Source organism: Lactuca virosa, chromosome 2 (genome assembly GCF_052849685.1).
Source record: "Lactuca virosa cultivar CGN04683 chromosome 2, Lactuca_virosa_CGN04683_v6, whole genome shotgun sequence".
NCBI classification, from domain to species: domain Eukaryota; kingdom Viridiplantae; phylum Streptophyta; class Magnoliopsida; order Asterales; family Asteraceae; genus Lactuca; species Lactuca virosa.
Window position 1 is genome coordinate 243,010,709 of NC_136427.1, and position 11,663 is coordinate 243,022,371.

Sequence of the window (11,663 nt, forward strand, 5' to 3'; positions counted from 1 at the left end):
AATCCTATTCGGTTGAAGACCGCCTAGCGATTAATCCCCGATTAATCGGCCGCCTAGACCGATTTTTACAACACTGATGCACACACACCACGGCAGCTCACTATTTCTCCTTTGTTATGATTAATGGCAGGTTAGACTGACTTTGGATGACGAGATGATGACCGACGCTTCTTTCCCTCAGAAGCCATGTTCATCAACGCTTCTGTCATTTGACTGTGATTCATAATCGCTATAAGACCACCGTTTACACCCATCGATATTTCTTTTGACTGTGATTCATCTCAGACCTCCTCACGCGAATCTGGCAACAACATCTCTGCTTCCTAGCAAAAGATTTCCAAGTGACCTTTAACAATGTTTTGGCAATAATTTTCAACTCCATTTCCGTATTCTTTAAAGGTAAGTTCGAATGGTTTTTGGTTTTGTGAATTTTACAATTATTTATTTATGGTTATCATTTTTTTCTTTCTTTCTTTTTTTTAAAAAAAAAATCCTACAGATGCTTATATATGGATATGGGGATAGGTAAAATGATTCCATTATGTTTTGGGGTTTATGGCATGGCTATGAAGAAATGGAGTAACCAGTTGTCAAATAAGAAAAGCATGTAGTTCATCATATAAGTTCTGTGATCTCTATACATCGTTATAATTTGACACTTACTCATATATATATATATATATATATATATATATATATATATATATATATATATATATATATATATATATATATATATATATATATATATATATATATATATATATATATATACAACAAAGGATTACAACCAAGAAAAACCACTATAATTTAAGTTTTTGAGTATAAGCGGTCTATTTGTTTTTTAGAACATTATATACTCTTATTTTTCATTTTTCTTAGTTCAACATTTTATTTAAAAAATTCACCAACACTCTTTTTATTCTATTCTATAGCGTAGCTACTTTTATTTTGTGGGTCACCCAGTTATATTATTCCAACTGAATCGATCAAAGTTGAATCGGTCATTCCTTAGCTTCAAGTTGATTGAATCGGTCAACATTAGATATGTTTTATATTGCACATTTCACAATTTCTTGGCTAGGTAAGTTTTTTCTTCACAATTTCATGATTTCATTGTTTTTCTTCACGATTTCAGGTTGACACCCTTTCAGTTTCCTTGTAACCCCTTGTGGTATGATTTATAATCCTTTTTTATCATTTTCTTTCCATTTGTGTAATTACACCTAATTTTCAGAAAGTAGGAAAACTTATATTGATTGTTCCATTTTATCCTTTTATAGATGTTTTCAGGATCAATCTATAAGCTTGTGGGTTGTTTGGCAAGGAAAAACAGATAATCTGATGATGAATCTCATGAGCTCACACATGCAAAAAAATGTATGCTATCTTCTTATGATGTCTATTTTATGGGGCTTTCCTATTTTAAGGGTATGGAGTTATCGCTCATGTTGACAATGATGCTTATACATTCAGGCTACTAGATGATGCAATATCCTGGTTGAACTATTTTTAGGACTTCTATTATATTGTTTATTTATAAATGATTGAGCCAATATAGTTCTTACACTACAACTTTCCCTCCTATAAATCTCAAATCTATCATCTTATTATCCTATTAATGACCCCTTTTTCTTGTTTCTATATTTTATGTTTATGGTGGGTTTTATTAATCTCCTCCATTTGTGTTTTTGGCAGTTTCAAAAATTCAATTGGGAATTTGAAGATTAAGGAAGCCACTATTGATGTCGCAGAGGTTCGGACTTGCTAGAATGAACTAGGCTTGAGCTGAAAGAGGAAAGTGATGGAAGCTGCTAACATTGAGAAATTAATTTAATCGATCAAGGGATTTATATCATTATTTGTTGAAACCACCAAATATGAAGCACATGCCAATGTGGTGGAGTCGTTCAAGGTGAAGTAATTATGTGGGATATTTTTGGTGGGGTTTCAATTTTGTTTGTTATATATGGTGGAGCTATTAGTTTTGCGGGCTAAATAGAAAGGTTTTGAATAAAATAAACCAAAACTAGAAATAATGTGTTAAATGTATTTTGCTTGATACTCGAGAGATCATATCCTGTAGGGAGTGAGCTTTTCCTTAATACTACTAAAGTCGGTTTTATACTTTTATCTTATCACTAAAAGAGTTAACTATTAGTTTATTGGAATACTTCAGAGGAAATATGACCATTCGATTTATGGTTAGTTGTATAAATGTTCACTTAGGAATTGCTTCAAATATGAAGAATGAGGGTATATCATGTTGTAAGTAAAATAATAATATAATAACAAGATGGTTATAGAAAGTATATTAATCATATGAATTTTTATCTGTGTAAGGTGATTTAATATGATTTATAAACGTGTGTTACCTTTTGTGTTTGTAGCAATACCTACAGGCTCATATTGTTGTTAATTGACATTTTGATGGAAGTGGCCAATGGAATCCAGCATTCAACAAAACTACTCGACACACTGTATTGATAAAACATCTGCAACGCAATATAGATTATAAAGAAGTAATATAGGTTATAAAGAAGTCAAAGTCTTATGTACGTTTAATGAGTTTTAATCCATTGATCAATAGTTTAATGTTAGGATTTGAGGTGAATTAGTCTGATGTTCTGCCATTCTTTATGTAACTTATGGCTACTTTTTCACCAAGTAAAATCCATACTTTTCACAAGAGGAGAAATAAAATAAAATATTTTTATTGATTTATAAATTTGTATTATTGTCTTAGTGCGTGGATAATATTAAAGCTCTTAATTTTCTTTGAGTTAGACCGGTTAAATTTTAATGAAACTATTTAAAATAAATTGACATGTTGATTTCCCTGTGAAATAGTCAAATATGTTAAACATGTTAGATTTTAACTTTTTTTTTTCCAACGTATAGCAAATTTAAATTTTGACTAATACTAACATCAACTATTAACTAAACTATTTTTATCAAGATCCTTTTTCATTTGGTTAACAATATAAGTTATACCGACAAATGTTGTTATTAGCTCTAATACACGAAGACTTGTTGTTTAAAAGAAATAAAGAAGTTTGAAAATATTGTTAGAAATAAAGAAGTTTGAAAATATTGTTAGCACTTTGTACTGATATTTAGATAGGTTACTTTATAAATGAAGTGATATAAGAAAAAAGATAATGTCTTTTTGGTGTTAGGTAAAAAAAATATAACTCATGACTTTATTAGATGAACTCAAACAAAATTTTCATTCAAGTTCATGGATCATCTTTTGCTATCTCCAAAAAATCATGAGGGAAGATTAGAGTGCAACATGGTATTTGGAAACAATGTTTTGATGTTGCTAATTAAAATCGAACCATGGCCTCATCATATCCTTTTTTCGTGGTAAACCTTTAGACATTAGATAAACTATCTTATAATTGTTAAACACGTCTTCCATTTCCCATTTAGTTTGTTACCATTTTATTAACTAATGTGTGTAAAACTTATAACTAATCATCTCTACAAACTAATTTCTGAAAAAAAAAATATATTCATACCCAGAGCTTGGCGCGGATAAACGGCTTATAAAAAAAATCTTACTATTTCTATAAATAGATTGAATATAATAATATTATTTTTTTAAGAGGGAGAAACCATTAAACAGACGGTACAAATAATATTAAATTTAAAATCGTCCAAACCTTTAAGTTGAATATACAACTTGCCAATGACACATATTTGATTTTTGATCGAGTCTTGATTTTGACTTCATTTTTTTTCGTTTGAATTTCTATTTTATCGGACTGATTTGTAGTTTGAAACCCATCAAACACCGCAGAATGTTGTGATCATTGAATCCCCAAAACTGAATATATATTCATGCTCTTAAACACGGTTTCAAATTTGATATTTTGAAATCAGATTTCATATCTTCCTCTGTTCATTTAACCTGGGAATTACAAATTTGAATCGACAATAATAACCTTTTACCCACCTGCTTCATGCTTTTTCTCCTCCCCCAAATGCTCATTCTGCTCTCTAGAATAACCCTAAAGATCATCAGCCACCACCATACCTCATCTCCTTCACCACCACCATTGTCCTACCTCCGGCGGAAATTTTGACCCAGCCTTTTCGAATCCCTAAAATGCAGTCAAAGATCTTTCATGTTGATCCTCCTTCCTCGTATATGGCATGTTTCAGTTGTTTTTAACTATACATTACATTTCTCTCTCTAAACATAGATCTCCTAACCTCTACTAGCCCTAAAATCGCCGACTGTCAGCCGCCACTCTCACCGCCAGTCACTACCACCTCCACGAGCTTCGTCGTCGTCGTCCTATTTCCCATATAGTCTCTGTTTGTGTTAGGGCTGAACAAAAAACATGAAAGAAAAGAAATGTCAAGCAAAAAAAGAGAGAAAAGAGAACGGGGCTGATGAGAGGATGCATCAAAGCTATGTTTGGATCTAAAGGGAACCAACCTGGAAATTTTTAACGATATCTGGTAAGATTCAATTTCATGATGTTGTTTAATGTATTTTTTTTTTGTTCGTGGGTTTTTTCTCCACATATGTTTCTTATCATCGTACCAGGTTATATACTTATATGTTATAGACTTATATCTGATTTTTAGTCTCCACTCGTTGCTGTTACTCAAGCTTCACAATGACAATAACCCTAAACCCACGATCTAGGTATATTAATTTGTTATTCTTTCTCAGAAATACTTCATTTATGTTGGGCATTATAACAATCTTTTGGTGATTTGGCTTTCTGAAGACAATAAAATTGAAGTTTTTTGTTGTTGGGTTTGGTTTTTGCAGGTTTAGGTGATAATCATCTAAACTAGCAATGGTAACTATCTGGACAACTTTGATTGTGCTTCCTGTTTAATCTTCATAAACATTGTTTGATTGTGGGATATTTGCAAGTATTATCTAAAAAATGAAAGTAACCATTATCATAGGGTTCTTCATATACGTTTTTAATTGTGCTTCATTTTCAATCTTCGCATTTTTTAGAGTACATTTTTTACTTTTTTTTAGATTTCCCCACATTTTCTTTTGAGATTTTTGCCGAAAAACATGTCTGGTGAAGGTTTGATTTGACAACTCCAAGGTACACGGTTCTTTTTTTTCTGCATTTTATATGTTTTCCTTCTTATATGTCGGATTCTTACTACATTTTATCTTTTTGAGATAATACAAACAGAAAAATGAGGAAGAAGAATGAAGTGGCTTACAAAGTCTAATAAACATAATCTATAAATGGTGTTTATGTCTTACATCTGGTCAACATACTAAATTTCTTCAATCTCTTAGAAAGGTAATATTTTTTTTTCACTTCATTTAGTTTTTAGTTCGATATTGCCATTTTGGGGTGGATGGATTTTAAGGAATGCCCCAACTTGTAGAAAGGTTCAACCCATAAGGTTTGATAATATAATACTTGATTTCTTTGTTATATTTTGGTAAAGAGAATGCTTATAAGGATTCAGAACCTCATCACTATTTAATGTTTCTTTTAATTGTCTATTTTTTATATTAGTTTTTTTAACAGAATTAATTTATATTAATTAGTTGATGATTATTTGTTTTTCTCAGTTCATATTTTGCAGGAATGAAGAAGATTTTTCAGAATGGCTTCAAAGGTAAGGAGAAAAGAGAAATTGCTCCTTATTTGTGTATTACTATCTAATTTTTACCAGAAATGTCATAAAAAATGTTTCATTCAACCTAATAACTATACATATATTTAATAATGGCCAACCATGTTTCTTTAAATGGTTTGAACTAAGCAGAAGAGGAAGAAGGGAGTGATGGAGGTATGATCTTGAAATTGTTTTTTTTTTTTTGGTTATTTTTCATTTTTGGTAATGGCAATGTGTTAATTTGAGTGGTAACATTTTGCCCGAGACTTGCAGTAGGAAGTATTTCAACAGTTTATCAAACTATGTATCCACCCTTGTATCCTTTGATGTTATTTTTGTTGTTATTGATGTTCAGTTGCTTGTTATTTTTAACTTTTATCTCTAATACATCTCCCTTGCTTCTTGTGTGTGTTGTTTTTACTTATTCCATCTTTACATATATTGCCTTTGCTTCTTGTGGGGTTGAACAAATTCTATTTTTTTGGCCTTTGCAGGTAAAAATGGATTGATTTATGTTGCAAGAAATATATTACATGCAACAGCCGCATGGATGACTTTGTTTTGATAATATAGAAGCATTTTTCTGTTGATGAGTTTTGTATTTATTTAAAAGACTTGTGATAAAGTTGCACGTTAAACAACTTTGAAGCAACACCCATGTCACAAGGGAAAGTGGAACCATATAGATATATGATTTATTATATATAAAAATACAATATGGTTCTCTTGCTTAAAAGAAAACAATTTAGACAACTAATCTATTTATTTTATAATTGACATGGTCAATTCTATTTATTTTGACAACAATTCTTACAACTACTCTTCATCGCCATTTTGCGTGGGTATGTAAAATTGGTACCGGAAAATTAACAATCCAAGAACTAATAACTGACCCAGCTATATAAAACTAGTACCGGTCCAGTTCTAGGTCTGGTCCAAATGACCTTCAAATTTTGTTGCAAACCTTCCATACCCCCCTCCCGATCAACAACCCTAATCGTCAAAATGTAAATATTGGTCGAAAAAAACTATTCATAGAAATGAAACTATTTTTAGATGTCGCTATATACAAATACTTTTAATTGTAAATCCAAAACAACATTATATTTTTATTTTTAATCAAAACAATATATTGTTATTTTTAAACAAAAATAGTAAAATACTAACATTTAATCCAAAACAAGAATTTTGTTTTATTTTAACCTAAAAAAACAAAATATTTTTTTATCACCAAACAACATCATATTTTTATACCAAAAGAGTAATGTATTTTTTATTTTTAACTTAAAATAACAATGTACATTATATATATATATATATATATATATATATATATATATATATATATATATATATATATATATATATATATATATAGGGATGAGCGTGGGACGGAACCGGTACCAATCCGTCCCATTCCCGATTTCCCGAATACCGAATTTGATCGAAAGTTAATTCTGAGTACCGAACCGAATTAACATCACCGGTACCGGTACCGGCAGTACCGATTCCCGAATTTCATGTATTTGGAGTACCAAGTACCGTCCCGTATTTTTAAATTCGGTATGGTTCGGTACCGGTTCCGGTACGCTACCGATACGGGATCGGGATTTGGGACAAACTGCTCATACTATATATATATATATATATATATATATATATATATATATATATATATATATTCTAATCATAAATTATATTTGTTAATGCACTACATGTTCATTGACTCATTGGAATATTACATGTTTCCAAAAAGGAAACAAATAACAAAACCTAACTATATGCGGTCCTCCAAATAAAAATTTTAGAAATTATTTTACCCCGCCGCTTTGCACGCGCGTGTGTATATATATATATATATATATATATATATATATATATATATATATATATATATATATATATATATATAGACAAAATTACAAAAATGGTCCTTGTGGTTTGCCAAAAGTAACAAACTTAGTCCATAAGTATTTTTTTGATGTGTTTGGCCCTTGTGGTTTGTAAAAGTTACATTGGACGTCCTTTTTCATAACTCCGTCAGTTTGTAGCCGTTTGGGGTCATTAATGTGGGGGTATATTCGTCTTTTTATGTTTGGCGCTCATTTAAGATGGGATTAGGCAGTGATACGTCATTAACCTATCCTCTGATTAACCAGAGTCCAAGAAACCCCCCTTCATCTCCACTTCACCTTAGCTTACTGATCATCTTGACGATCTTCATCCTTCATCCCTCGCATCTGATTTTAGGGTTTATCAACTAAAAATGGTATTGTGTATGTGGAATTTACGTGGTCCTCATACGATTGCACCCGACCTTGATAAAGATTACAGTAAGTTGTTTAATTTTTTGTTTGGTGTTTCTTGGCGTGTATATTCAAAGCTCATCGATTTTTCTTTTTCAGATGGTCACGACAATTTCTTCACTTTAAAGATACATCATGGTGGATTTTTTACAAAGTTCCCATGAAGAAAGTACATTGAGGGAAGGTTGGCATTCTTTAACTTTGTTGACACTAATCTTTTTTCAGTTCATGATCTAAATGACATGATTCGTGAGATAGGGTATTCTGCGGATGACACAATGTACTATCATAATAGAATTCCTAATCTAGACTTAGATTTTGGATTGAAGGCTCTAGGAAATGATCAAGACGTTATATCTATGGCTCAATATGTCCCTTAAAACAGAGTGATTAATGTGTACGTTGAACATGGTTCTACAAGACTTCACACTTACTTCATGTCCCCGAGTAACGTTGTTATTAAGCAATTGGATGATGATCCTTCTCCTGAACTTAATAGGATTAGGCCTAAGAAGAAGGGAATTGGTTCTTGTAGCAAGAAATTAGACATGAATGTCCCACTTAAAGAATCAACTAATCAAGCACAAATAGAAGATGGTGTGTATGATTTTCCATGTCCCTAGTTCCTTTTGAGCCAAACAAACAAGATGTGGTTAATGATTTTAAGGATGATTCGTATTTCCCTGTACCAAAAGAAACTGATACAATGCAAGATATTACAGTTGATATTAATTGCCAGGATCATAGGGAAATACTAGATGATTTTGAGCCTTTTAATAGTGATGGATATCAAAATATGGGTAACTTTAAAAGAGAGGTTGAAGTTGAAGAAGAACAGGATGAAAAAGATGAACAAGGGCATGCAGAAGATTCAAAAGATGATTCGGAAGAGCATACAGAAGAAGAGGATGATTCTGACTACATTCCAATGTTTACTTATAGTGTTTTGATTTTGTATTTTTCTCATTCCATTTCATTGTTTGATAAATGACCAAAACTCATTCCATTCCTTTGTTTTTTAAATGAATGACCAAAACTCATTCCATTCCATTGTTTACTTATAATGTTTTGATCTTGTTTTTTTACTCATTCCATTCAAATGTTTGATAAATGGACAAAGCTCTTTCCATTCCATGCCAACATTCCTGATCAATAACACAAAAACAACGTTTTATAATTATCATAATACAAAATACCATTAAACTGATTAACCAAAACCATACATTACATTAAGATTCTAATACATGACATCCCATCCCAAAATCAACTGGTAATATCCCATTCCAGATCTATACACTCATCCGACATTACATATCCAAAATACATCCCAAAATACACCCCAAAATACACTGACCAAATACATCCCCAAATCCAACTCCTACTTAGTGCATACATATATAAACGAAAAAAAAAACAAGATAGAAGAAGCATCCACTTCAGCTTCACAGCATCTACACGAGCTTGACTCAACATCATTTGAAAATTGTTCAGCTTCCTTAGCAAGCCAGGAATCACCTCCACATCTCTATGGCACATCGGATCATCCACCCACCCAAGAAATGGACAGCTTCGACTGTTTCGGGCACAAGACCAGAATCGCCTTCCTGGGTTGAGGTCCGTCCAAGATATGACTCTCACAGCAACACTTCCACATGTACATATCACCATTCTTGGTAGAGAGGAGAGCTTCGATTTTTCAGAGATGGTTGCTTGATTTTTCTGAATGTTGGCTAGGGCTTTTTAAAGGGGGGTGGAGAAGCAAATGCGAATATAACAAAATACCCCCATATTTTTTGAACTTAATCACTCCAAACGGCTATAAACTGACGGAGTTATGAAAAAGGACCTCCAATGCAACTTTTACAAACCACAAGGACCAAACACATCAAAAAAATACTTAGGGACTAAGTTTGTTACTTTTGGCAAACCACAGGGACCATTTTTGTAATTTTATCATATATATATATATATATATATATATATATATATAGAAAAGTTCAATATATAACCAATATGGATCAAGGAACCAAGGAACCCATCTTAACCATCTATTTTCTTTTAATCTTGGCCATTAACCCTTAATTAACCAAAAAAAACATGGAGGGGCATTTTGGTAATTTCAGTGTCTCATTTAATATTCCTGTTTGTCTCCGTTAGCTTCTTCTGTTACTTTCCTTCATCTTCAACACCGATCGATCCAAAATCTCGCCTGTTCTTCGAAATCTCAACCTTTTTCATCCAATTGACCAATAGTTTCTTCATATTTAAGCTAATAATCAGGTATTTTTAACATGTATTCATCTTTCGTTTATGATTATTAGGTCAATTATAGATTTTCATTTTACCGTTGTTCTTCCCATGCATTGTTTATCAACTTATTTTTATTGTTATTGTACCCGTCTGATTGTCAAATTTTCTTGATTTTACCGTTTAATCTTCAAATAGTTATGTTTTTATAGTTAATTTGCTAATTTTATGTCGTATGTTGAATATCCGTTTGATGTTACTATTTTTCCTTCGGTCGTTTTTGTAATCATTCGTCTGTAATGCATATTCGACATTTAGATAATCAATTCTATCTTGTGCATCTTCTGGCGTTTAAGTTTTTTCCAAACTTTTAGTGATTTTGAGAATCTTATCTTATCTTGTGCATATATTTTAAAGTTTTGTGATTATCTTGTTTATTTGTTTCCTTTTTTGTATCATTATCAATTCTAATCTCTATATAAACTCCAGGTTACCGATTCATTATGAGTTCTTTAAATTCTTGTTCAGATTTGCATTCAACTATTAATGAACAATCACGTAAGTTTTTTTTCTTAATATAAAATTCACATTTTCTGTGTATGTAATAAAATAGATGTTTTTTTTTTCTTTTGCAGTTCATGATCAATCATCTTCAAGTATGAATATTGATCATTCAAATAGCAATAATTCTTGTTCAGATTTGTATTCAACTATTAATGAATAATCACGTAAGTTTTTTTTTCTTAATATAAATTTCACATTTTCTATGTAATGTAATAAAATAGATGTTTTTTTTTCTTTTGCAGTTCATGATCAATCATCTTCAAGTATGAATATTGATCATTCAAATAGCAGTAATTCTCGTTATAGTTTTTATTTTGAGCTTTACAATACTGAGTCTTTTAAGCTTGTTCGTTATGATAAGTTGATACATAAGAAGCCTTTCAAAGGATTGTTGTTTGATTCGTTGGACATTGGTCTTGACTTTTATAAGACTTATGGTCAAGAATCTGGTTTTGATGTGAATATGTCAAGTCAAAAAAGATACAATGATGGCACAATTCGTATTAGATATTCCACATGTAGTAGATCTGGTTTCACGGAGTCGTTCAAGAATGAAAATATTAATGTGAAATTTTCAGATGTTAAGAGAATGAGAACTTCTTCTAAGAAGAACGGATGTCCTGCTGTTTCAAAGTTCAAGAATCTCCGATGTTCTTTAATGTTCTACATTTATGTGTTTGTTGAAGATCACAACCATGAACTTGTTGCTCAAGATTAGTTGCACTTATTAAGGATTAATAGGACAATGGATTTTCTTGATGAATCCTTTATACATAAGGTTGGTACTTGTAACATTGGTGATTCAAAAGCTTATAACTTGGTGAGTAGTATGAAGGGTGGCTTTGATTCTAGGGGAGGGACACTGCAGTTGACTTCGAAAATTTTCATAGAGAATTGAATTCTAAAATTGGTGTCAAAGATTCCCAA

General features: G+C 31.3%; 2 long non-coding RNA genes across 8 annotated transcripts; both read left to right on the forward strand.

Annotated features, from left to right (window-relative positions):
• The first annotated feature begins 1,078 nt into the window (after positions 1-1,078).
• LOC145156900 (uncharacterized) lies at positions 1,079-2,684 on the forward strand. 3 transcript variants are annotated; one of them, XR_013736966.1, is made up of 4 exons: positions 1,079-1,174; positions 1,284-1,380; positions 1,699-1,915; positions 2,391-2,684. It is a non-coding gene; the product is annotated as an uncharacterized LOC145156900 (long non-coding RNA). The 3 variants fall into 3 exon arrangements; XR_013736967.1 differs by having other exon boundaries at positions 2,403-2,684; XR_013736965.1 differs by lacking the exon at positions 2,391-2,684 and having other exon boundaries at positions 1,699-2,127.
• A 1,095-nt stretch (positions 2,685-3,779) lies between these two features.
• LOC145160662 (uncharacterized) lies at positions 3,780-6,372 on the forward strand. Of its 5 annotated transcripts, XR_013738192.1 has the most exons (5): positions 3,780-4,473; positions 4,603-4,663; positions 4,793-4,823; positions 5,015-5,087; positions 5,181-6,372. It is a non-coding gene; the product is annotated as an uncharacterized LOC145160662 (long non-coding RNA). The 5 variants fall into 5 exon arrangements; XR_013738190.1 differs by having other exon boundaries at positions 4,793-5,294; positions 5,573-6,372; XR_013738191.1 differs by having other exon boundaries at positions 4,793-5,087.
• Positions 6,373-11,663: the final 5,291 nt, after the last annotated feature.